The sequence below is a fragment of the Heloderma suspectum genome, chromosome 2 (assembly GCF_057233095.1).
Source record: "Heloderma suspectum isolate Gila_16-S chromosome 2, 16-S_ref, whole genome shotgun sequence".
Classification (NCBI taxonomy): domain Eukaryota; kingdom Metazoa; phylum Chordata; class Lepidosauria; order Squamata; family Helodermatidae; genus Heloderma; species Heloderma suspectum.
Window position 1 is genome coordinate 7,587,501 of NC_139459.1, and position 25,009 is coordinate 7,612,509.

Genomic DNA, 25,009 nt, shown 5'->3' on the forward strand with positions numbered 1-25,009 from the left:
GAGATAACAAAGGAAACATGGGAAGAAAAAGGATAATCAGACAGGCTGAGTAACAGGATATGATCATGGCTGAAGCTCTTTTGCTGCATCTTGGCCTTCTGCCTTTGCTTTCCCAAACCCTGTCCTGCCTTGCTTCTGTCTTGGACCAGATCCTGCTCTGCTTTTGTAAATGCCACTAATAGCCTGGTCTCCCCTCCTCATACCCAACACCATCTATCTCCTCATGTCCAACTTCATTTTGTTTCTTTTTCCCAACAACAGAGAAGGAGAGGAGTGCAGGCGGGGGGCAGGGGAGGGAAACATAACAATAATAAAGTTAAACATCCTTGGGAATGCCAGGATGTCAAAGAGCAGCTTTCTTCCCCACTGAAGCATATAAAATATTAAGAAGGCCCTGCAAATGCCAGTAGGGAAGCAACTCACATAAGGAGATGAAAAATTAATTTTAATGCATGGGGGACTAAGTAATTCACTTATTTCACAACCTCAATCAATTTTAATATTTTAGTATTTAATGTGAAAGTGGTGTCTCTCCAATAACGTTTTAAAAGTTACTCGTATCTCTTTTTACTCACATACTAAGTTTCCCTCTCTCTCTCTCTCTCTCTCTCTCTCACACACACACACACACACACACACTCATGCACTTTTACATTTACATTATGCAAGCAGCATTTTATATAGGTCACATTCCCTTGGAATGTTTTGTCTCACAGGATCCCTTAAGGAAACCATGTGCACATATCCTCAAACATTTCATAAATGAGAATAGGGACATTCTCATAACAGCTTTATCCTTAAAACAATAATAGCGACAGACACACAGAGCACCACGTACTGTTCAAGGGCCTTCTACACAAGGTAGGTGCCATATTAATTTACTCTGCAACAACCTGTCATGCACACATTAAACAGCAAAGAGGTTTTATTTTGCTTATATTGTAGGATCAACTTATAAAAACCCACCCATAATTGTTTCAATAATATGTTCATGGCACCAGCTGCAATGTGTAATACAGCATGCAGGGCACCATATGGTGCCTTAGTGTCCATGTGTGTGCATTGATGTGCATGCAAAATCGTGTCATAATGTGAGTTACATTTTAGAGATCTGAGGAATGGGGCTGACCAACATTTTCAACCCCTTCCCCCCTCTTCCCAAAAGGTAGAACAGGAACTATGATATACTAGTGTGAAACGTTAAGCACACAGATAAAAGTTAAGATGCAAAGAAAAAACGGTCAGGCCTACATGCCTGGAGTATTGTTGTTGTTGTTATTGTTGCTGTTGTTGGGAGGGAGAATCCCTGAGAAGAGTAGTCTCATTTCCCCAGTTAAGTTTAATTTCTTCAGGGTTGAAAACATTCAGTTTTGAGGGAGGAGGGTATATAAAGAGAGTGTGAGAGCCAGTAAGAACAGACTTAGGGAGACCAGTGCCTGAAAAGTGAGCATGAAGAAGCAGCCTGGAGAAGTCTAAGTACCACTAGGGTAAAGGAACTTGTGTTTTGCAACTTTTATTTTCTCTTATTGCCTTTTGTATCACTCAGTTCTACTGTGTAAATACTTTTAGTTGTGATTTACTTGCTTTAATTTACCAATTAACTGTTGTGATTAAACCCTGTGTTTAGCAAGTCAATCACCCCACACCTACAGCCTAAAAGTTACTGGGAAGGGGGAGGTTAAAAAAAGGAAAGTAGGACTCTTAAGGAGGCAAGAAATCCTTAAGGAGTTGCTCAGGGAGTCCAGGTCATAAGGAAAACCCTGACAACCAGGAACAAAGACCATAAGCGTTCATGAAATGGGGACATGGGCAAACATTTTGGCAGTAACTGTTTTATGTGCTCCTTAGAAATGGGTGAACCCTCCTCCATTTGCCATATACTGATCTGAGACAATCCAAGTTCTCTCCACCACCACCCAAATTGGAAGGAACTCCATCATTTTCTGAGCCAGCCCATGGCTTGGAAAGGGGCCACTCCCCACCAGCCCTCCCTGTCTCCAAAACACCGTACCAGCCAGTCCCCCACTCCTGCAAGCAAGCACCCTCCTGCTGCCATTAATGTACCAAGCGGTGACGGTGTGAACAGAAACAGCATGCAAGGAGAGGGGAGGAAGGAGGTCTGTCCCTTCCTTCTCCCTCTCCTCCTCTGTAGCAGCCTGCAAGAAGAAAGGGTGTGGTGGACACTGGGATCTCTTATCTTCCCAGCAGCTTCTGCTGCCACTGCCAAGTAAGTAAAGGAAAGGTGTGCAGGTGTTTGGGGGTAGCAGGCTGTCTGCGGTTACATTTGAGGAATCGGGAGGGCTGAAAGGGAGGGCGGAAGGTAATCTGGGAATTCTTCTTTGGATCAGCTTTTCATTGACCCAGAGAAAATTTAAGGAGTGTTTAGAGCTGAGAAGGAAGTGGAGGTGGCTTGAAAAGACAGGGTTGGCCAGGTGTGCTTAAATTTCATCAGCTTCCCATGCAACCTGGTAACTGAGATGACAAGCGGCCTGCATGTGGGTGGATATTGCCACTGGAATCAAAATATGCACTTAGCAACTTTGATGAGAACCACAATGTCAAAGATGTGCTTCTGGATCAGCCATGGCTCTAGGTGCCTGGAGAGGTGCATCATGGAACTCCCTTGTTGAATCAAAGTGAAGGACTTCGTTCAGATTCTAAAAGCTTAACTATGCATAGGATTGCAGGCCCTATGGCCATTTTGAGCCATACTTCAAAGCATGCCTGCTTATGTAACTGCACCTCAAAGAATAAAGGAAGGAAATACTGTTTCTGGTAAGGAAGCCCAGATAGAGGTTAACAAATGTACAATAATTCATTCTCTGATCTCTACCCCAATATTTGTTTTTCTAATGGATTTGCTGATAGAGCTCCTTACCTCTTAAATCTTTACGTAGGCTAAAATGGTGAATCAAAAGGGGACGCAAATAGCGCCTGCTACGCTATTTGCGTTCCCCTTTATTTTCTCTGTCATAGTCTACGTAAATATTTACATAGATTAAGATGGTAAAAAGAAGGAACGCAAATGGCGGCAGCCATAGCCGCCGCCATTTGCGTATGCAGGGTTTTTTTTTAAAACCCACCCAACCATGATAGGCTATGTAAATCTTTATGTAGCCTATCACATCTTTTTCTTTTTTTTTAACAAGCCTGGAAATGGCGGCGGTGGCAGCCAGTCAGAAGACCGGCCACCGCCGCCGCCCAGAAGATCCTCCCCAGGTGAGTCTCGTCCCGGGGGGATCCACGGGGGGGTGGGGGGGTGGCAGGCAGTTCCGCCACGGAGTTCAGGGGGCCGAATGCACTGGCATTCGGCCTCACCGAGATCCGTGGTGGAATTCTCTGACATCCCTACTCAAATTGCATCTCCTACCACAACCCTGAGTCTTAATGTTGGAGAAAGAAGCCAGCATTGGTGTGGTGGGATAAATACAGCACTAGCGATGACTGACTTCCCCCAGCCTGCATTGGATTAGCTAAAAACAACAACAACAAATAAAATAGCTTGGTTTTTTCTCTTCAAGCCAATCTGACCTTGGAAATCAGCCACCCCCCTGTGTACTGGGAGGGCAACGAAAGGCAACGAAGGAGGGCAATGAAGATGATCAGGGGACTGGAACAAAAGCCCTCTGAGGAGAGACTGAAACTGGGCATGTTTAGCCTTGAGAAGAGAAGACTGAGGGGAGAGAGCATAGTGCTCTTCAAGGACTTGAATGTTTGCCACAGAGAGGAAGGCCAGGATCTCTTCTCAGTCACGCAGAGTGCAGGACACGGAATAATGGGCTCATGTTACAGGAAGCCAGATTCCAGCTGAACATCAGGAAAAATGTCCTGACTGTTAGAGCAATACGACAATGGAACCAATGACCTAGGGAGGTGGTGGTAATCTGGAGGCATTCAAGATGAAGCTGGACAGCCACTTGTCAGAGATGCTTTGACTTGGATTCCTGCATTGAGCAAGTGGTTGGACTCAATGGTCTTATAGGCCCCTTTCAACCCTACCATTTGATGATTCTATGACTCCCAAGTCCCCTCCCATGTAGTCAACTCCTTTCTACCTATGCACCAACCAAGCTCTCTTCTCTTAAATTCCATCTGATGACTGGCTACAGAAGCCATGGCAGCACACCAGTAACAGGGAGCAGGGATAGGGAACAAGCTTCACAGGCTCCTGGTATGCTTTGCAGCAATGGACCATTATGAGCATTGCCAATGGCTCTTTGGAAATGTAGTTTTCTCAGGGGGTACTGCAATGGTAGCTTACCACATGATGCATGGTGCTGAAGAGAGGAGAAAGGCAGAAATCACCCTCCTTTCATCTCCCCACCAGCAGAGAACTTCCACCAGCCAGTATGGGAGCTTCAGAAAGTGAATGGATGGGGAGATTGAGTGGGTGGGTGAGAGGGAGGAATATAAGATGGGAATTCTGCTATTTACTTTGGGTGGGAAACCTGCTTAAAAGTGCTTAAATACACTGTTGCTAATACAATGAATGTTTACTGCAGGCACAATTCCTTCAACCTTCACCCCAGCCAAATTCACTCACAACTAGGTCCAGCTGATGGGTACCATCTTTCTCTGACAGCAAAGCTCATCCTGTTGTACCACTAGTGACTTGGACAGTTCATCTGTTTTTAAGGCGTGCTTCTGTAACCTCCTTCTGGTGAGATCTTAATGTTTTCCAGATCACCTTTCAGGTCCTTTCTAACTCTATAATTCTCTGTGGATGGTATTGGTTGCCAGTTGGGTACTTGTAATGTAATGTGGAATGGTAGCTTCAGTTGCATGTAGGCATGTCACGAGTGCCCAGGCAGATCTGGAAGCCCCAAGTGACTCCTCTGTGTCTGCCCCCTTGTGGCCCCTCTTGCTGAGCCCTGGGGTGCTGAAGAACCTGGTTGCCGAGCACCCCAGGGCTCAGTGAGAGACCACGAGCAGCCTGACCTTATTGTGATTGGCCACCTCCAGCCTCACTCAAGCCTTCACTGGCTCCTTGTAAGCAAGGGACCCATGACAGCTTGAGCTGAAGCAAAGGGTGTCCTCCAACCATGCGCCCTCCCCTCCTAGCAAGGAAGGGAGAGAACGCAGTTGGCAGGCAACTCCTTCCTCCTCCTCCACCTGACTCAAGCCTTCACAGGCTCCTTTCAAGCAAAACCCATGAAGGCTTGACACAGCAAAGGCAGGAGTCTCCCTCCAACCCTGCACCTGCCCCTTCTGGCAAGGAAGGGAGAGAGTGCAGCTGGTGGGTGACTCCTGCCTTCACGCCTGCCAAATCTGCACAGTCTCCTTCTGGGCAAGGAAGGAGGCAGTGCAGGCTTGACAGGCAGCCGGTTCCGCCCACCAATCGCCTCTTCTCCCCTCCTCGCAAAGTGGCAGAACAGGTGGTTGTCGGGCTGTGATGGGCTTGCTAATGATGGTGGGCAAGCCAAGCAGGGACAGATGACAGCAGCAGCTCAGCGAGCACCTGAGGAAATGAGGCTCGTGTGAGTTCGTCCATCCCTAGCTTTTGTAGGGATGGCACAGGCACCCGACTGGGTCCAGGAGTCCATCAGGCTTCCCCCAGACTGTGTCCTTGGACTGTGCCTGCCAAGCCTCTGGTCTTGCTCGTCCCTGCTTGCACCCTCCTGGATGTTCCCTGCACTCACACATACCCATCCACCATTTTCCTGAGCTGGTTTTATGAAAAAGGAGGTCTTTAAAAATGTGTGTATTTTGGCACTTCCAGGCAGAACCAATGTCACCCTGGCAGCATTCCACAGAGCCTCTGCAGGACGCTATCTCAAACAGCTGTTAAAAGGTTGAAAAACCTTTTCATCTTTACCTGGAATGAAAAGGGGAGGCACGAGCAGCATCTGGATGAAGTCTTGGAAGAATAGCCTTCTTTGCAAAATAGCAAAGGGGCTGACCTCCAGGGCTAGCCTGCAAGAGCTTAGACATTGCTCAAAGTTGTTTTGAAACTCCTATCTAATTAGGAGAAATCAGGGTTGTCATGCTCAAATGTAGTTTATGGATTAAGAAAAACCAACAATATTTGAAGACCCACAAGATCTGTTTGAAGAGAAGGATATCCACCTACCCCCCACCCCCATACCTCCTGTGACAAAGGCTCTGAGAAGTGAAGTTACTTGTTCTGATAAAAACTTTGTCCTTGCAATCTGCTGAACAGGCTAAGAGGCTGGATACAATTCAAAATTCCATCACCGCCCTGCAAGGGGCTTGAATTAACACTTCTTGTCAAAAAATGGAGGCGAAGGTTGATGAGCTGCAAGATTGGGTGGCAGCGAATGGGACTGTGTCACAAGTTTTTTACAACAATTTTTCTGCCAGAATCTCCCAACTTGAGGCACTCACGCACAGGGCAAATGTACGTATTATTGGTATTAAAGTCTACTTTTCTAGATAAGCTTCTACATGAGATACTCCCTGAGTCATCTGATTATTTCCTTGATATTGTGCAGGCATTCTGTGTGCCAAATGCCAAAGGGACTGGTTATACAATTATAGTCCAATTTGCAAGAATTGCCACAAAAAATATATATATCCTGCATCTGGCAAGAGGGGGCAGAAGTCTTGTTCGGGGATCAAAACAAGAAAAAGTCATGTTATTTCTGGCTTACATCAGAGAAATTGCTGCTAAATGAAGGCAATTTACCAAGGTGAAAAATCTGGCAAAACAAATGAACTTACAATATCATTTAAAATATCCTACTACATTTTGCATTTTTTTGAAGGTCAGATGAAGAAGTTTCTAAATCACAAAATGGCAGAGGCATGGCTAATCGGAAAAACACATGAGGCTACTGTTCCAGCCCCATGAACTGGAATTTATAAACATTTTTTTTGTTAACTGGCTATGTTTAGTCTGTAAGATCCAGGCTAGGCTAGATATAATTGCTCATATATACTCATCTTTTTTCTCTCATTTTTTTCTTTTTCCCCCCTTTTCTTTTAAATCCTTTCTCTGTAAATGGATATGATATACTGTACTTAAATTTTCTGTTTGAGGGTGTATAGAAATGTGCACACTCATTTATATACCTAGTACAAAATACATTAGTGATTGTTGTAAGGTTGATTTTAAGCTTTATTATTATACAACAATATAAAATTTATTAGTGACTTATTATTTCTCCTTTCTAATTTCCTTCCTTTTGTATTATTATTACTATCATTATTATGAGACTGGTTAGTAATATTTTAGGCTGGTTAAATTGTTAAGCTCTACTGTTATTTGTTAACTGAAGGGCAATATATGGTTATTGGAAATGAATTGTAGGCCCGCTTCCTTGCTTTAAGACTGATGATATGATATTGAAATGTAAGGTTGATTATCTATGCTGTACTGAATTGTAATATTGCCAGTGTTATAGGTAAAACTTGTAAGTAGAATGGTATTTGAAGTTTGCGTGTAATTGAGTTTAAATTTAATCCTTTTAAGTAACTTTTTAATATTTTTTCATTTTCTTTCTTGCTTTCTTCTTCCTTCTCCTTCTGTTTTCTTTTTTTCATTTTTGTTCATTATTGCTGTGTCCTCCTAAGAATACTGTATTGTTGGGAAACTAGATACTGATTAGGTTGTTGGTACTGTTTATTTCATTTATAAAGATAAAAATAGAATAAAAAAGTATTTTTTTTTTAAAAAAAGTGTGTATTTTAATATGTGCACCTTTGGGCTGGGAAAGTCTGATCTACACAATATTAGAGGCATAAATGGCCTGTTTACACCTCTAATATTGTGTATATCAACCTTTCCCAGCCCAAATTTGTGCATATTTAAATATGCACATTTTGAAAGCCCTCCTTTTTCGTAAAAACAAGCTCAGGAAAATGGCGGGTGATCATGGACAGGATCCAGGGTGAGTGTGGGCAGCTTGGCAAGTTCGTGGGGGCTCAAGTTTGGGTCTGCAAGGGCTCAAGCCAGGCAGGGCTTCAGCAGGAGCCTGCCGAAGCTGGACAGGGGTGGATCCATCTATCCCTTGGATTTCGGTCCACCAGTCTGCCACTGACAGCCATCCAACTCCAAGGTAGTGGTGAAGCTGGAACTAACCACAACATAGGATACCATACCATATTTGTTGTTGTTGTTCAGTCGTTCAGTCGTGTCCGACTCTTCGTGATCCCATGGACCATAGCACGCCAGGCCTTCCTGTCCTGCGCTCTCTCCCGGAGCGTGCTCAAGTTCATATTCACTGCATCAGTGATGCTATCTAGCCATCTCATCCTCTGCCGTCCCCTTCTCCTTTTGCCTTCAGTCTTTCCCAGCATCAGGGTCTTTTCCAGGGAGTTTTCTCTTCGCATTAGGTGGCCAAAATATTGGAGCTTCAGCTTCAGGATCTGTCCTTCCAATGAGCACTCAGGGTTGATTTCCTTTAGTATGGACTGATTTGCCCTCCTTGCAGTCCAGGGGACTCGTAAGAGTCTTCTCCAGCACCACAGTTTGAAAGCATCAATTCTTCGGCGCTCAGCCTTCCTTATAGTCCAGCTCTCACAGCCATACGTTGCTACTGGGAAAACCATAGCTTTGATTAGACGGACCTTTGTCGGCAAGGTGATGTCTCTGCTTCTGACTATGCTGTCTAGGTTGGCCATAGCTTTCCTCCCAAGGAGCAAGCGTCTTTTAATTTCATGGCTACAGTCACCGTCTGCGGTGATCTTGGAGCCCAAGAAAGTAAAATCTGTCACTGCTTCCATTTCTTCCCCTTCTATATGCCAGGAAGTGATGGGGCCAGATGCCATGATCTTTGTTTTTTAAATGTTGAGTTTCAAACCAGCTTTTGCACTCTCCTCTTTCACCCTCAACAAGAGGCTCTTGAGATCCTCTTCGCTTTCTGCCATTAGGGTGGTATCGTCTGCATATCGGAGGTTGTTGATCATTCTCCCAGCAATCTTAATTCCGACCTCTGATTCATCCAACCCGGCATTTCTCATGATGTACTCTGCATATAAGTTAAATAAGCAGGGCGACAATATGCAGCCTTGTCGTACTCCTTTCCCAATTTTGAACTACTCGGTTGTTCCATCTCTGGTTCTTACTGTTGCTTCTTGACCCTCGTACAGGTTTCTCAGGAGACAGGTAAGGTGGTCTGGTACTCCCATCACTTTCAGAATTTGCCAGAGTTTGTTGTGATCCACACAATCAAAGGCTTTAGCGTAGTCAATGAAGCAGAAATAGACGTTTTTCTGGAATTCTCTTGCTTTCTCCATGATGCAGCGAATGCCTAACTAACATGTCTGTTAAGGCCATGACTCTTAACAACCATAATTTCCTGGAGTTCTGGAGCCTGGGTGAACATGGAAAGCCCTTAACACAACATGTGAAACCAAATATACTTGTATGTTTGTTTCTTGGATATTAAAAGTGATCATCTCTTTCTCTCTCCCCTTTCAGAAACTGTCACTAAACCAGCCCACAACATATTTACAATGTGAGGCCTTAAACCCTGACAAGTACGCTCTAAGATCATTAGAGAATACATTTAAAAACACACACACAATTTAAACAGTTATAGACACCACATTTCTGTACAGTTCATGTGTGTCTGTGTGTCTCTCTCTGTGTGTGATACACCCCACCCACTATAGTGATATATCACACATTGTTCTGGTATTCCCAGTAAGACAGCCAAGAGATGGCAGCCAACCTCCCCCTCTACTTACCAGTTAATTTAAAGGACCAAAATGGAATGAAATGTTTTCTGTTGTGCATTTTGTCTCCCTCTCCGCCTCTTCTTCTCAGTTTGCTTTCAAGTTCTGCTGGTGAAGAATCGGATGTGGCCCCAATTACTTATGTCTTTAGAGATTTGCAGGGCAATGCTTTCAGTTTAAATGGTGGTAATTTCCACTGTGTTCTTTCCGTCAAGAGCAAGGCTTGGTTTATTTCTTTCGATATTTACTTATTTGGTATAATGGGCCTGTGGAAGGTCAGAACATACAATTACACCAAAGGCTGGTTTAAGCCTTCGTAGACAGGCCGTCATTAACAGCAATCCAACTGTCAACCTCTCTAAGGGTAATTTCCTTCTGATGTTGTAGAGAGAAAACACATATATAACACTCAAGGATTATTTCAAAGTGTTCTAAATGCACCCCCACCCCCACCCCAAGACATGACAGATCTGATGTGACATCAGTTTGCCAAAAAGAAATACTCAGGAAGCAAACATCTATGGTCAGTTACATGTTCTCATGTCACACTCTTATGACAGAAGGGAGAGTATTCCGAGGGTAAGGCATGGATGCGCAGAAGACAGGTGAGTGAGGGAGTAAGGAGAAGTGACCACAGTGTGCCAACCTTCTCATCTATTCTTCCATCCCATTCCTTTGCTTGATAGCCAGCTAAAGAATCAAAGCAATTCAATCAGTAATAGGAGTTTCTTCACCCATTTTCCCTGAGTCCTTGGAATTCGGCTCCCCTGGACCATATTCTCCATCCTTGGTGAGGAGGAGGAGGAGGAGGAGAAGGAGAAGGAGAAGGAGAAGAGATCACATCATCTCCCTTCTCATGAGTTTCTGAGCTGTGGCTTGCTGTTGATGGCACTTGCTGAATCTTCAGAGCCAATGGATCAGGGTGGGATCATCTATATACAAGCCTGCAGCCACCTTCAATGTGGTAAAAACTAGCCTTTGGGTGGGGCAGCCTAAGCAGGGTAGTCTAGCTGACATGGGTGTTGCATGAGAGAAACAAACCCAACTTCTCATTTCTGGTCTCTTTTCATAGACTGCCATACCTATGAGGAAGGCAGCATTGTCTGGAAATGTGTGATATAAATGCAAATAACAAATATATGATGGGGTGATATCCCAGATGCTTCTGCAGAAACCTAATGCACAGTTACAAGATGGGCGATATGACAATGGGACCAATGACCCAGGGAGGTGGTGGGCTTTCCCATGCTGGGGGCATTCAAGATGAGGCTGGACAGCCATCTGTCAGGGATGCTCTGACTGGGATTCCTGCACTGAGCAGGGGGTTGGACTCGATGGTCTTGTAGGCCCCTTCCAACCCTGCTATTCTATGATTCTATGATATTAGGTTGTGACTTTATTTCCACTTGTAGGCTCTAACCATTGGCTGTGCATAATTATTGAGAAGAATGAAAATAGTCAATGACACGCCATCAGTGGCAGAACTGTGGTCAATCTGGGGAAAGGGATGCACAATAATTTAATTTTGCTTCATTTTTTTAACTTTAATTTGCCTCTGTCACACCTCAGAACATGATCATGAACATTTGCGTATTCCCAAATTTGTGTTCACATTTTAAAAATGCACACATTAAAAATTGCACACTTAAAAAAAATGCATTTCCACACCTTTGTCTATGGGGTTGGAGGGAGGTGTACAGAAAATGTGTTCTAAAATGTACACTTTTCATGTCTGAACAAAAAGAAAAGCAGACGGTGATAATATTAATGATAATGATAATGGTAATGATAGTAAAACACCAGGGGAAAGGTGTATCAAGCTTCAAGGTAGAAATTGGAGAAACCTGATAAACTCGAGCCTCACTGATTGCCCCACCCCTAATCTGGCGTGGGTAAGGGACATTATGAAAACTTTGATGGCTTTCTTCCAGAGGAGGCTGGTGGGTCTGGTTTCGGTGGGGCAGAGATTCCATTCTGGGTTTTAGTTACAACCAGCCAGAAGTTTAAAGGAGCTATTCAAGGTGTTGGACCCTATCCCCAAAATGGGCCCAGCACCTTGGACAGCTCCTTTAGACTTCTGCCTGGTTGTAACTAAAACCTAGAATGGAATCTCAGCCCTGCCAAAACTGGAGCCACCAGCCCCCCTGCCGTCATTTCTTTCCTGCCCCAAGTGTGCCCTCAGTAGCCTCATTGGGTATGATGTATCCCTATGATTATTTATTTATTTGTTAGCATCTAAAGCGAAATCTGGGTTTGCTGCCAATTAATGCATGGAAAGGCATTGAGAGCCAGGCACTGGCCACCTGTTGTTCCATGGAATTCAATCCTAAGTGTTTGGGTAGCACAAAGTGACAGGCTGTCATTGGATTGGGCCCCACCAGGCAACTTTCCCTTCACTAATGATATTGAAATGTTCTCCAGAATAAAATGGTTGGAAGTATAATGAGATGCCGAATACGGGGGGAGAAAAAGCCACCATGCTGCTCATCTCTAAGCCCTTCTGTTCCTTGAAGTGAAAACTCATTTTAAGAAGATTATGCTGCATATATTAGAAGATGGCCTGATATTCTGCATTCATCCTCCACCAAGGCTTTTAAGACATAAGGGGAAGAAAACAAAACAAACAAACATTTTTTTAAAAAAGCCCACAATGTTACAATGACAACATTAACATTGTTTCTTTTTCACAAATGGGAGACTGCTGGGATAATTTTTCATAGCATCATAGAACCACAGAATAGTAGGCTTGGAAGGGGCCTATAAGACCATCGAGTCCAACGCCCTGCTCAATGCAGGAATCCAAGGCAGAGCTAGGGATGGCGGAGAATTTCTCCCCGAAACTTCGGGGGGCCGAGCGCCAATGTGTTCGGCCCCCCGAACAAGTTTCAGGGAGAAATTCTCCGCACCCCCCCTGCCCCCCGCTCCCCCCCCGGGATGGGACTTAGCTTTGCCGAATGTCCCTCCCGGTGGCGGGTCCGGCCGGCGGTTCGGCAGGTGTTTGTCCTGGGCGGGGGCGGCAGCAGATCTTTCGACCGGCTGCCGCCGCTGCCATTGCAATAAAAGAAAAAAAAAACACCTCCGTGATAGGCTACGTGACGATTAACGTAGCCTATCATGGCTAGATCTGCAAAGTCAGCCGTGATAGGCTACGTGATAGGCTATTTGCGTTGCCCTTATTTTCGCCGTAGTCTACGTAAAGATTTACGTGGACTACAGCAACCAAATAAGGAACGCAAATGGCGGCTCCCTATGGGGGCAGATATTAGCGTACGCGCTTTTTTTTTTTTTAAGTCACCTGTGATAGGCTACGTGACGATTTACGTAGCCTATCACGGCTGACTTTGCATATCTAGCCGTGATAGGCTACGTTAATCGTCACGTAGCCTATCACGGGGGCGTTTTTTTTTAAAAAAAAACTTTCGAGTTTGCGGCCGGGCGAGGCGGGAAGCCTCCTCCCCGGCCTGAATTTCAGCCGGGCGATGCGGGAAGCCTCCCCCCCGGCCTGAATTTCGGCCAGGTGAGGCGGGAAGCCTCCCCCCCAGCCTGAACTTTGCGGAGGGAGCAGCGAAGTGCCTCCCCCCCACCGCGAACAAGCTTCGAGGACAGGTAAGTCACTTTCGTCCACCCCTAGGCAGAGCATCCCTGACAGATGGCTGTCCAGCCTCATCTTGAATGCCTCCAGCGTGGGAGAGCCCACCACCTCCCTAGGGAATTGGTTCCATTGTCGTATTGCTCTAACAGTCAGGATGTTTTTCCAGATGGTCAGCCGGAATCTGGCTTCCTGTCACTTGAGCCCATTCTTCCATGTCCTGCACTGTGGGGTGATCAAGAAGAGATCCTGGCCTTCCTCTCTGTGATAACCTTTCATGTACTTGAAGAGCGCTATCCTCTCTCCCCCAAGTCTTCTCTTCTCAAGGCTAAATATGCCCAGTTATTTCAGTCTCCCTTCACAGGGCTTGTTTCCAGTCCCGTGATCATCTTTGTTGCCCTCCTCGGAACCCTCTCCAGCTTGTCTGCATCCTTCTTGTGGTGCCCAGGGCCAGAACTGAACACAGTACTCCAAATGAGGCCTAACCAGTGCTGAGTAGAGGCGAACTAGTACTTCCCGGGATTTGGAAGCTATGCTTCTATTAATACAGTCTAAAAGAGCATTGGCCTTTTTTGAAGCCACATCACATTGTTGGCTCATATTCAGCTTGTGATCAATTCCAAGATCCTTCTCGCTTGTAGAGTTGTTGAGCCAAGTATCGCCCATCTTGTAACTGTGCATTTGGTTTCTTTTTCCTAGGTATGCCGTCTATGCCATGATGCCAATCCCGGTGAAGAAACTGTGGTGTGAGGCTTGTGGAAGACAGGCACTCACCTCCAGGGCCCACATTTGTTTCACAGCTGTGGAGGGCTGGGGGAGGGTTTTTCCCATTGCTATGCAGTGATGGAGTTAGTAAATGGGCAAGGCCAAAGCCTCCAATACGCTTTGGTGGTGATGGCACTGTGGGTGGATCACAGTGGGGTGGCAGGGCTTGACTGCCAGGATCTTACTTGGTGCACAGAGGAGGGGTGGCTCACATGGCTCAGCGCACTGTGACGGGGTGAGCAGGGAGGCTCGCCAAGTGGGTCCGGGCCGTGCAAGCAGAGGGGTGGCTCATCAAGCCCCCTCTCACCCTGGATGGAGGTGAGTCTATCCATCCCTACCTGTATCATTCAAGATCCCCTTTCATGGAGGAACTCTACGCACATACATCAGTACATGTGTAGGGTTCCTTCTCATGGCTTCCAAATGCATGGCCAATGAGAGGCATGGATGGTGGAGGCAACAGAAGCAGGGGTGGGGCTAGCTAGTGTGCCTCTGTGATCCCACCATGTATGGTTTTCATGTGTGAGGGGGTTCACCTGAACCATCCTGCTCCCCACTCCACACATTGATTGTATACAGATATGGTGTTTGAAACAGTGCTGTGTCAAAAATTTACCCCACCTTGTTTTTGACGTTTCTCATTCAATTTGAAAGAAAAGAAATTGTTTTCAAAAAGAAGTTCAAAAGGGGACAATTTCGGAGAAGTTCTGATGGGGTTGTGATTCTTCCGCTCACCTTACTTGTGTAGTGGCCAGGAAGTGTGTGTGAGTGTCCTGTCTTTCATTTTACAATCATCTCACCAGCAGGCTGTAGCATCCTCAGCTTCTTGCCCATCAATTAAAGCCCCGGGCAAGACATCATGAGGTAATTTCAGATCAGGAAGTGCAGGCAGCCAGGGATGCTGCTGAGCAATGGAGTTCTCTCAGCCACTTCACGGGTATTAGATAAGGTCAGAAACACCACTAAAAATAATTCAAAATATATTATAACATTCTCTGAAAAATGGAAGCCTCTTTCATTGGGGAAGAAAATGTTCAGGAAATTGGAGAACAGGTTTTCACACAGCACTAGCCCCACCTCTTCCCTGGTGCTGGACAAAGCATTGTCTCCCTCACACCTGCATTGTGGAGGATACAAAATGGGGGCCAGGGGGCTAACACAGTTGCTGCTTGGCAGGGAAAAAAAAAGCAAAACAAAAAATCCTTAGGAAACAAGAAAGAAGGTGGGATACAACCCTTGCCAATGGTGAGCACAAGCTGTGAGAAACTGTGGGAGAACTTCTCCTCCCGCTGGAGTAATCAGGTGACGTTCCCTCAATTTCTCTGCCCACAAATAGCATGGAGGATTTTGAGAGGCCCTTTCTGCATAGCTCTAATTTGAACATGGCTAATGTTACGGGATGTCACAAGTGCCTAGCTTGGTCTGGGAGGCCTGAGGACTCCCATGCACCCCCCGCTGACCCTGCTAGCCAATCCATGGGGCACTGATGGACCCAGTCACTGAGCACCCCAGAGCTCAGCAAGTGGCCAGGAGCAACCCAGACTTGTCATCACTGCTCATGCCCCAACTGCTTTCACTGTCTTTTCCTTGGAAGGAGGAGATGGCAAGAGCGGCTGGGGCATGCGAGGCACTGAGGCTCCGTCCTACCCCTGCCAGCTGTCGAGCAAGCCCTTAACAGCCATCAGGGTCAGGATGAAGCCTCAGCACCCCAACTGCTCTAGTCCTCTCCTCCTTGCAAGGTGTGCACATTGGGGTGTGCATAGTGCCAAGAACTTGTGCTGCCCCCGCCAGCTGTCAAACAAGCCCTCAACAGCCAGTGGGGGCAAGACGAGGCCTATGCATGCCCCAACACCTCTAGCCATCTCCTCCTTGTGAGGAAGAGATGGCTGAGGTGCTTGGGGCATGTGCAGTGCCAAGGACTCTGGCAGTCATGCCCTTGTGCGCATAAAGCCCTTGTGCACACAAGGGCTTGACTGACAGAGTCTTCAGCGCACAGAGGAGGGGTAGCTCATGTGGCTCGGTGGACCGGGGTGGGGCAAGCAAGAAGGATCACTGAGTGGATCCAGGCCACACAAGTGGGGACAGTGGCTGGTCAAGCTCACCCACGTCCTGGACGGAGGTGAGTCCGTCCATCGCTAGCTCATGCCATGAAAACCTTTGCCTCCTTATGCCTGCATATCAAAGTCCTGTTGAGTGTACAAGAGCATCCCAGCTTCTTTAATTGGAAATGCTCATGCTGAACTAGCTACTAGGGGTGTGTATCTACTTCAGATGAAACTGAATACCAAAATGAAGCTGCCTGCTTGGGCGGTATCTGGACTAAATCAGAAGCAAGGCACCTCTTTTCTGAAGTAGTCCGAAGTGAAATCGGCCATTCTCAAAGCTTTGGAGCAACTTTGGAAGGTTGTTTCAGGTTTCAGTGTGCATGTATCCTGAAGCGGATGCATTTCCCCCAAGTTCTCCATTAAAAGGAAACGGTGCAGTTTTCTGACTCATAGCTCTTGGTTCCAAGCATGGTATGGCTTTACAACAGCATTCCAGCCAGAGTGCTTTGGGGACATTGGTGGCTGTTTCTGCTGGCAGGCAAAGAGTTTTTCCACTGTGATCTGTAATCCCAATAAACACTTGCCTTGTCATATGCACACGAATGTCTGCGGGGGACACTGAAGTAGGGATGGCCGTGAATTTCTCCCCGAATCTTGGGGAGGCCGAATGCCAATGCATTCGGCCCCCCGAAATTGGTGATGAAATTCTCCGCCACCCCCCGCCACCCCCCCGGATGGGACTTACCTCCTGCGAATGTCCCTCTCATCGGCGGGTCCCAGTAGCATTTCGGGGCCGTTTCAGCGGGGGCGGGGGCAGCGGCCGGTCTTCCGACCGGCTGTCATTGCTGCCATTACAAAATAAAGTAAAAAAAAAAAAAACACCCGTGATAGGCTACGTAACGATTAACGTAGCCTATCACGGCTAGATTTCCAAAGTCAGCCATGATAGGCTACGTTAATCATTACGTAGCCTATCACGGGTGACTTTGAAAAAAAAAAGCCCATACGCAAATGGCGGCACCCATGGGCGCCGCCATTTGCGTTCCTTCTTTTTCGCCGTCTTAGTCTACGTCAATATTTACACAGACTAAGATGAAGAAAAGAAAGGGGAATGCAAATAGCGTAGTGGGTGCTATTTGCATTCCCCTTTCTTTTCTTTGTCTTAATCTTCGTAAATATTGACATAGACTAAGACGGCGAAAAAGAAGGAACGCAAATGGCGGCGGCCATAGCCACCGCCATTTGCATATGCGTTTGTGTTTTTTTTTAAACCCAGACGTGATAGGCTACGTACGTCTTTACGTAGCCTGTCACATCTATGGGGGGGGGGAAGAAAAAGACACAGACTACAAATGGTGGTGGCGGCAGCCGGTGAGAAGACCAGCCGCCACCGCCACCACCGCCGAAGCTGCCGCTGAAGCCGCCGCCGCCCGGAACATCCGCCCCAGGTAAGTCTCATCCCGAGGGGGATCCGTGGGGCACGGAGGGGGTGGCAGGCCGTTCCACGATGGATTTCGGGGGGCCGAATGCACTGGCCTTCGGCCTCACCAGATCCGTCACGGAATTCTCTGACATCCCTAGGCACAGATTAGTTGCCTGCCCAAGTCTCCCCCTTTGCAGATTGATCAATAAATGTGGCCCAATTTGATACCAATCTGTGGTGTCTTGTCTCTTTTTTCCCATCTTTACGCCTGCAAAAAGCGGCTTCAAACTGTTCTTGTCTGTCTGTCTGTCTGTCTGTCTGTCTGTCTGTCTCATAACTCCCTAGCCCTTGCCCCTGTCCTTCTGAACTTTGTGGAGTCAACATTAATTGTTTTCTTTAAATTACTTGTATACCACTTGACAACCTAAGATCTTTAAGTGGTTTACACGCACGCACGCATGCATGCACACATACACAGAGTGCATATAATACAGTATAAAAACCAATGTAAAACCAATGGGATAATAAATACATTCCAAATATTTTGTAGGGATGTACGAATCCCTTACCTGTTCCAGTCAGGGCATCCGCTGGGGCGTGGAGGTGCTCCGTCCCTCCACCTAGAATCCTTGATGGGGGGGAGGTGATCCGGTCCTCCCCCCCCCCTGAAATCCTGCCCAGCTGGCTCTGCTCCTTGGTGGCTCTGTGGAGCATCCAGCCAGGGCAGTCCGCAGCCGGACTTCTGGCCGCATATGGGCTGCTGCAGATGCAAATGGCGGCCGCTGTAGTGGCTGCCATTTGCGTCCTTCCAGGCTGCCATGATAGGCTACGTAAGAATTTACGTAGCCCATTACGGCATGCCCCCCCCAAAAAAAACCGTGTATGCAAATGGCGACGGCTACGGTGGCCTCCATTTGCATTCCCTATTTTTCGCCGTTCTAGCTAGGGATGGCGGAGAATTTCTCCCCGAAACTTCGGGGGGCCGAGCGCCAACGTGTTCGGCCCCCCGAACAAGTTTCAGGGAGAAATCCTCCACACACACGCCGCCCGCCACCCCCCCCGGGACGGGACTTACCTTCCCTGAATGTCCCTCCCGGAGGCGGGTCCGGCTGGCGGTTCGTCCGGTGTTCGAGCGGGGCAGGAGCGGCAGCCGGTCTTTCGACCGGCTGCCGCCCCCGCCATTGCAATGAAAGAAAAAAAAAAAAGACGTCCCCTGATAGGCTATGTGACGATTCACGTAGCCTATCACGGCAAGATTTGCAAAGTCAGCCGTGATAGGCTACGTGAATCGTCACGTAGCCTATCACGGGTGACTTTAAAAAAAAAAAAAAGCGCGTACGCGAATGGCGGCCCCCATAGGGAGCCACCATTCCCCTTCCTTATTTGGTCGCTGTAGTCTATGTCAATGTTTACGTAGACTACGGCGAAAATAAGGGCAACGCAAATAGCTATGGCGGCCCCCTATGGGGGCCGCCATTCGCGTACGCGCTTTTTTTTTTTTTTTAAGTTACCTGTGATAGGCTACGTGACGATTCACGTAGCCTATCACGGCTGACTTTCCAGATCTAGCCGTGATAGGCTACGTGAATCGTCACGTAGCCTATCAGGGGACGTTGTTTTTTTTTTTTTTACTTTCGTGTTCGCGGCCGGGCGAGGCGGGAAGCCTCCCCCCCGGCCTGAATTTCGGCCGGGCGAGGCGGGAAGCCTCCCCCCCCGGCCTGAATTTCGGCCGGGCGAGGCGGGAAGCCCCCCCCCGGCCTGAACTTCGCGGGGGGAGCAGCAAAGCGCTCCCCCCCACCGCGAACAAGCTGCGAGAAAAGGTAAGTGACTTTCGTCCACCCCTAGTTCTAGCCTACGTAAATATTTACGTAGGCAATTACAGCAAAAGAAAAGGGAACTGCAATTTATTTATTTATTTATTTATTATTATTATTACATTTATTAATCGCCCATCTGGCTGGTCACCCAGCGTAGTGGGTGCTATTTGTGGTTCCCTTTTTTTCGCTGCAGTTGCCTACGTAAGTATTTACGTAGGCTAGAATGGCAAAAAACAGGGAACACAAATGGCGGCTGCCATAGCTGCCGCCATTTGCATACACTGGGTTTTTGGGGGGTGGGTTAGCTGTGATAGGCTACATAAATTCTTACGTAGCCTATCACAGCTGCAAGGACGGCAATGGCGGCCACAACAGCCCGACCACGGCTGGCCAGGAGACCAGCTGCCGCCGCTGCCACCACATCCGCCGCATCCACCCCAGGTAAGTTCCATCCTTGGGGATTCCACGGGGGGGGGCAGGGGGCTGTTCCACCACGGATTCTGGGGGGCCAGATTCTAAAGAATCTAGCCTCAATGGAATCCGTGGTGGATTTCTCTGCCATCCCTAATATTTTGAGAACAATAAAACAGAAGAGTGCGCAGTCAGTTACAATTGAAGGGAAGCCTATTTGTTGTGTTCTTGCAAATTGCTCACAAAACCACATGGGAAAGAAGGAAATCACTTTACAAATCATTAAATATTCTCCTTGTGCTCAGAAGGGGCCACTCTGCCTGCAAATGTCATCCAATGCTCACAATAAGGGTGTAATCCTATGGCTGCTAGTGGCTATATGGCCATAGGATTGGTTGCTTCCCGGGAACTAATGATGGAGCCTGTGCTGCAAGGTCAGTTCCTGGAGAACCACCCCCCACCCCCTCCTGTACTGCCTCATAGGCAGCGTGGATTGGCCCTGTACTCCATGTTCATAAGAGCAGCATGGAGCAGGGATGGGGCATTCCTGTGGGTGGGCCAGGGTGGAGATGTCGGAAATGTCGATATGACACACCCTATGTGTCTACTTCTGGCTGCCACTTCCTGCGCCCTGAGGTTACATGGCTAGACGGCCGAAATTGGCTGTCTAGCCACAAAAGCAGGGCAGGGGGACCAAGGACGAGATCTGCTCCTCATCACTCCTCCCACCCTGCACTGGATAGGAGGTCGCCCCCAGGTTCGGAGGTGACCGTCAATCCACAAAGGATTGCTCCCTAACTTATACTCACCCCCCTTAAAAACACATGCACACATAGACACACACAAACACAACAGCAGCAGCAACAACAACAATTTATGTGAGCAAAGTCATTGCTTGCATAAGTTTTGTTCTTGAAATACTTGTGATAATTGTGGATGTTCATGTGCTTTTAGAATATATTCGTATGATGTGGGGTTTAACAGATGGACAACAGCTGTGGAATTTGAAAGCCCGTACAATTGCAAAGAGAGTTATACTTCACTCTTGGAAGGATTGACACATACCATCTTTCATTCAATGGTCTGAAGAACTGACTGCTCTGAGTCTTGCTACACTGGAATGTATGTTGTACAGTCAGTTGTTGACTTTGTTTGGATGCTCATTTATATACATGAACTGGTTATATTAATGCATGTATTTCAAATAGAAATGTTGAATTCTTTCTCCTCCTTTTAATTAATGTTGTTATTAACTACTGTTGTGAAAATTAAGAGTTTATGTTGTTTTCTTTCTTTCCCCCCTTTCTCTTTCATTGCTGTTTTCCCTTTCCTCTTTCTGCTTTTGTTATATTTTTAAATAAACACACACACAACAAAGCTTCAGATATTAAAGACACACAGAAGAGAAAACCCTATTATTACACTAAATCCCATAATTTCCCTGACCCACCTTGCCTCCATCCCATCACATGCTAGTGTCTGTCCTATATTAGCCATCAGGTTTTCTCTCTCTCTCTCTCTCTCTCTCTCTCTCTCTCTCTCTCTCTCTCTCTCTCACACACACACACACACACACACACACACACACCAGGTGCCTGTGTTTTGGAAATCAATAGTTGGCAACCCTAGGTGATATAATCATTTCGGATGCACTGGTTAGGAATGTAAGTATCCCCTACTTGCCAGTCCGGGGTGGGGTGGGGGCTCCATGGGGGGGAGACAATCCTTTCCTCCCCCCGGATTCCTCACTAGCTGGCTCTGCTCTGTGGCGATTCTGCAGAGCTGCCGGCCGGCTCCGAAGCACCAGCAATAAAGCCGCCATTCCATATTGCTGACTGAAGGGGACTTGACTGACTGCAGACACAAATGGCATCCGGGATGCCATTTGTGGCTGTAAAGGCCTTAGTTTAAGGTAAATGCAGCCATTTACAGCTGCGGAATCCTTGACGGAAAGGTGGAGGCGATCCGGTCCTCCCCCACCGGAATCCTGCCCAGCCAGCTCCGCTCTGTGGCAGCTCCATAGAGCAGGCGGCCAGGGCCATCCGCAGCCGGAGTTCCGGCCATGGACAGGCTGCTGCGGATGCAAATGGTGGCCGCTGTAGCAGCTGCCATTTGCGTCCAGCCAGGCTGCCGTGATAGGCTACGTATGTATTTACGTAGCCTATCACAGCAAGCCCCCCCCCCAAAAAAGCGTACGCAAATGGCGGTGGCTACAGTGGCCGCCATTTGCATTCCCTATTTTTAACCATTTTAACTTACGTAAATATTTACGTAGGCTGTTACGGCAAAAAAAAGCGGGGGAATGCAAATAGCGCCCACTAAACTATTTGTGTTCCCATTTTTCTTCACCGTAATAGCCTACGTAAACATTTACGTAGGATAAAACAGCAACAAATAGGGAACGCAAATGGCAGCAACCATAGCCGCCACCATTTGCGTATGCTGTTTTTTTTGGGGGGGGGCTAGCCTATCACGGCAAAGAGCAGGACGACAATGGCGGCCGCTGCAGCCGGTCGAAAGACCAGCCTCTGCTGCCAGAGCCACCGCCACCGGAACATCCACCCCAGGTAAGCTTCGTCCCGGGGGGGATTCCTTGGGGGGGGAGGCCATTCCACCATGGGTTTCGGGGGGCCAAATGCCAGTGCATTCAGCCTCACTGAAATCCGTGGCGGAATTCTCCGCCATCCCTATCCGGGACTCATTGGAGTCCGTGGCAGAATTCTCCACCATCCCTAGCACTGGTTGATGACCATTCATGAGCGGATAAGGACCAAACTGAAAGTCTGTCTAGTTGAGCAACCTACATTCCACAGTGGCCAACCAGATGCCTTCAAAATGGGAGACCGCAAGCAAGGATGCAGGTGACGCTCATCCTTCACTGCTGCACCCAAGCAAGTAGTGCAGTGCCCTAGTGTAGACATTCAATTCATTCATAGATCTTTCCTCCTACATGAATATGACCAGTCGTTTCAGACTAGATCAGTGACCATCATTTTACCATATGGCAGCAATGTTCATATATCACTTATCCATCATGAGAAGTATGTGAAACAACAACAACAACCACACCCTATCATGATTTTTAATACTATTTATTTAAAATTATTTTATTTATTTATTTATTTAATTTATTAATCACCCATCTGGCTGGTCACCCAGCCACTCTGGGCTATGTACTACAACAAAACAGTTAAAACATAGTAAACAAAACAGTTAAAAAATAGTACTTGAGCCCTGCACAAGTACTATTCCCCCTGCTAGGCTTTCTATTTCCACATCCAGCCTTGTTGGTGACATGGTGAGGCTAAAATGGAGAGGAGAACCAACTCTGTGCATGTCTACTCAGAAGTAAGTCTTACTGAGTTCAGTGCGACTTACTCCTACACATGTCAGCACCCCACTTGCCCCCAGCTCAGCTTTGTATTTCCACATCCAGCTCATTAGCAAACCTCCTCTTAGTTATCTCACTGGGTGACTTTGGGCTGGACTCTATCCACTAGATCATACTTCTGTTATGAAACTCATGAAGAAAAAGAGACAGTATAATGGGAAGTTCTTTCTGAAGCAGTCACACTTCACTTGTACAAATGCAGCATGAAGGGAAAAATCAGCAACCTTCTCTTTGTTTGAATAAAAAGCACACTCTGCACATGCCCAGGGAATGGACAAAATGAGGAATAAACATACCAGGGAATATGAAGAACTATATTCTTCTAGTGTGTGTGTGTGTGTGTGTGTGTGTATTCTCCCTCCATCCAGCTGTTCCCTGGGAATGCCCCTCCCATTCACCCAAGGGTCTTCTGAGTAGGGATGTGGGAGAATTTCTGCCCGAAACGTCAGGGGGCCGAGTGCCAACGCATTCAGTCCTCCGAAGGTTGTTTGGGGAGAAATTCTCCGCCCCCCGCCCCCCCCGGGATGGGACTTACCTTTCCCGAATGTCCCTCCCGGCAGCGGGTCCCGGCGGCGGTTCAGCAGGTCTTCGTTAGGGTCGGGTGCGGCAGCCGGTCTTTCGATCGGCTGCCACCGCCACCATTACAAGAAAAGTTAAAAAAAAACAACGCCCCTGTGATAGGCTACGTAACGATTAACATAGCCTATCACGGCTAGATCTGGAAAGTCAGCCATGATAGGCTACGTTGATCGTCACGTAGCCTATCACGGGTGACTTAAAAAAAAAGCCCGTACGGCTAATGGCGGCCCCCTTAGGGAGCCGCCATTCGCGTCCTTATTTGGTACCTGTAGTCTACGTAAAGATTTACGTAGACTACGGCGAAAATAAGGACAACACAAATAGCGTTGCCCTTATTTTCGCCGTAGTCTATGTAAATCTTTACGTAGACTACAGGGACCAAATAAGGAACGCAAATGGCGGCTCCCTATGGGGGCCGCCATTTGTGTACGTGCTTTTTTTTTTTTTTCAAAGTCACCCATGATAGGCTACGTGACAATTAACGTAGCCTATCACGGCTGACTTTGCAGATCTAGCCGTGATAGGCTACGTTAATCGTTACGTAGCCCATCACAGGGGCGTTTTTTTTTTCTTTTGAAGTTCGCAGCCGGGGAGACGGGGCGCTTCTCCCCGGCCTGAATTTCGGCCGGGCGAGGCGGGAAGCCTCCCCCCCTGCCTGAATTTCGGCCGGGTGAGGAGGGAAGCCTCCCCCCCCGGCCTGAACTTTGGGGGAGCAGCGAAGCGCCTCCCCCCCACCGCGAAGCAAGCTGAGAGACCAGGTAAGTGACTTTCGTGCATCCCTACTTCTGAGAAAGCTAACAGGAGGTTTGCTAATGAGCTGGATGAGGAAATAGAAAGCTGAGCTGGGGGCAAGTGGGGTGTTGATATGTGTAGGAGTAAGTTTAATTGAACTCAGTAAGACTTACTTCTGAGTAGACATGCACAGAGTTGGTTCTCCTCTCCATTTTAGCCTCACCATGTCACCAACAAGGCTGGATGTGGAAATAGAAAGCCTAGCAGGGGGAATAGTACTCGTGCAGGGCCCCAGACCGGCATGGTCATTTTAAAAGGTTCTTTCTTTCTTTCTTTCTTTCTTTCTTTCTTTCTTTCTTTCAAAGAGTGTTGCTTTAAACAAAGAGTGCATCGCTCAGGCACACCTGGGGCAGCCTTGTTTTGGGAAGCCCGGAGGAGGAGGAAGTGTTTTGGCTGAAAGTAAAGGGAGACAGAGGATTTCAATTGAAAAAGAACACCCACAAACAAGGTGGTGAGCACAATTCATTAAAAAAAATGTATGCATTTTTTATCGGAATATACTACCTTGCGTTTTTATTTATGATAATTTCGCGACTCTGTGCAGATGACAAAAAAAAA